The sequence below is a fragment of the Aquarana catesbeiana genome, linkage group LG02 (genome assembly GCF_042186555.1).
Source record: "Aquarana catesbeiana isolate 2022-GZ linkage group LG02, ASM4218655v1, whole genome shotgun sequence".
Taxonomy (NCBI): domain Eukaryota; kingdom Metazoa; phylum Chordata; class Amphibia; order Anura; family Ranidae; genus Aquarana; species Aquarana catesbeiana.
The window spans coordinates 522292086-522294681 of NC_133325.1; the positions used below are offsets into that span (position 1 = coordinate 522292086).

The 2596-nt window shown below is 45.0% G+C and overlaps 1 pseudogene; it reads left to right on the forward strand.

Moving 5' to 3' along the window:
- The first annotated feature begins 2218 nt into the window (after positions 1-2218).
- LOC141130420 (5S ribosomal RNA) lies at positions 2219-2337 on the forward strand (annotated as a pseudogene).
- The last annotated feature ends 259 nt before the right edge of the window (positions 2338-2596 follow it).

Sequence of the window (2596 nt, forward strand, 5' to 3'; positions counted from 1 at the left end):
GCAGTTATTCCCAGAGGAATGGTCTCTTCACCTAAAGTGTTTCGGGCTGTTTGCCAAGGATGGGGGACTCTGGACATAGATCTTCTAGCCTCCAGATTCAACATGTAGGTAAACAATTTCGTGTCCAAGACAAGGGATCCACTTGCATACAAAACATATGCGCCGGTAACCCCGTGGGATCAGTTTTCACTGATCTATGCATTCCCCCGATTCAGTTCGACTTCCTTGCAGGTTTAAACTGGAAAGAAAGCCGGTAATTCTGGTAGCACCACCAGGGCCCAGAAGGTCATGGTATGCAGGAATCGTAAAGATGGCAGTGGAGGGTCCTTGGCCTCTCCCAGGAGGGGTTACAAGGGCCAGACCTGCTCTCGCGGGGGCGATATTCCATCCTACTTTACGAACGCTAAATTTAATGGCTTGGCTATTGAAACCCACATTCTGAAGAAACGTGGATTTTCCAGGTCAGTTATCTTGACTTTATTCAGCTCAAGGAAGCCAGCTTCCAGAGCTATATTATTGAGTTTGGAAAGCTTATGTTTCCTGGGGTAAATCCAAGAGTTGGCACCCTCGGAGATATAGGCAGAATTCTTGCCTTTCTACTATTGGACGTAGGGATGAAGTTGGCCTTAAGTATTATTAAGGGCCAGGTCTCAGCCTCAGCCTCGGTTTTTATATCAAAGACCACTTGCTACGCATGCTCTAGTCTGGGGTTTTTTCTTGCAGGGAGTGATGCGGATTAATCCGCCAGTTTAATCACCCTTAAAGCCCTTGGGACTTTATTCTGCCAGAGGGTCCTAAGAAGGGACAGGCAGCGTCAAAATCCACTGTTGCTAAGTAGATTTGGCAAGTTATAATTTAAACGGTAAGATTCCCCTGTTCAAGTTAAGGCGTACTCTACAAAAGCGGTTAGTGTTTCTTGGGCAGTGGGTGACCAGGCCTCCTTTACTCAGATCTGCAAGGTCGCAACTTGGTCTTCGGTCCATACATTCACAAATTTTTATCAAGTGGATGTAAGAAAGAATGAGGATGTCGCCTTTGGGCGCTGTATGCTGCAGGCAGCAGTATAAATCCTCAGGTCTGCAGGTGCCCTATGGGCTGTGTCTCCCTCCCCTCAAGTGGCAGTGCTTTGGGATGTCCCAATAAGTAATTATTTGAGGCCCTGTGTCCTATGATGTACGATAAAGAAAATAGGATTTTTTTTTATAACAGCTTACCTGTAAAAATCCTTTTCTTAGAGTACATCATAGGACACAGAGGTCCCTCCCGTCTGTCTTATGGAGTATAACTATATTGCTTGGCTACAAAAACTAAGGTACTCCTGGAAGGAGGAGGGGTTATATAGGGGAGTCAACTTCCTTTATTGATTTCCAGTGTCAACACCTGAAGGTAGGCTATAACCCAATAAGTAATTGAGGCTCTGTGTCCTATGATGTACTCCAAGAAAAGGATTTTACAGGTAAGCTGTTATAAAAAATCCTATTTTTCACGGTGCCAAATCCGAATGGAAATTCTGGATCTCAAAAATCGAAATTTAATTCCTGAATATATCCACTCTTTTTTCGTATGGAGTCAATCCAATCAGTTATCTCCATCCTACAAGGAGGAGAACTTCTGGCGTCAATCGACATCAAAGATGCATACCTCCATATGCCTATTTCCTCACTCACTAGTAATATCTACTTTTCACGGTTGAAAATCTTCATTTTCAGTGTGTAGCTCTGCTTTTTGGTCTAGCTACTGCACCTTGAGTTTTTACAAAGATTCTGGCCCCTCTTCTAGCCATCTAGATTAAGGGCCCAAGGTATATTATGGTTTACCTAGACGATTTGTTCTTCATAGACCAGTCGGTAGCCCGCTTAGACCAAAGTATGGTCACCACATTCAACTACCTGGAATATCTATGTCAGATTCTCAACCTAGAAGAAATCTTCTTTAAAACCATGAAGAACGCCAAAATACTTGGGTCTGATCATAGATACACCCAGAAAAGGGTATTCTTGCCCCAGGCAAAGATCAGCCCCATAAAGGAACTGATTCAGGTGGTCGAAGCAAGATGAATTCTTCTATTCAGCTTTGCATGAGGTTGTTGGGAAAGATGATGGCTTCATTCGGGGCCGTTCCTTATGCTCAGTTTCATTCGAGACTGCTGCAAAACAGTATCCTATCGGCTTGGAACAAAGGGTTCAAGCTCTACATTCCCAATGTGTCTGATTCCAAAGCCTACGGCCACATCACCTTGAAAGCGCCCAGTCTCGTCGGATCTTGGAGGGTAAGCAGGGTCAGGTCTGGTTAGTGCCTGGATGGGAGACCACCTGGAAATACCAGGTGCTTTAGGCTGGGTGCGCCGGAGCCTCAGTTTATGGTTGATAACCAAAAATCTGCAAAGGGGAAAATCCTTCCTTCAGTTACCGGGGAAATGGTAACAACATATGCCAAACTTTTTTTTGGGTTGGGGAGCAGTCCTGGAAGAGGCAACTGTCCAAGAGAAGTGGTCCAGATCAGAAAGGGCCTTGCCCATTAACATTTTAGAAATTCAGGCAGCGCACTTGGTCCTGAGGGCCTGAAGGTTCAGTTTACGGAATTGTCCTGCCAGGAT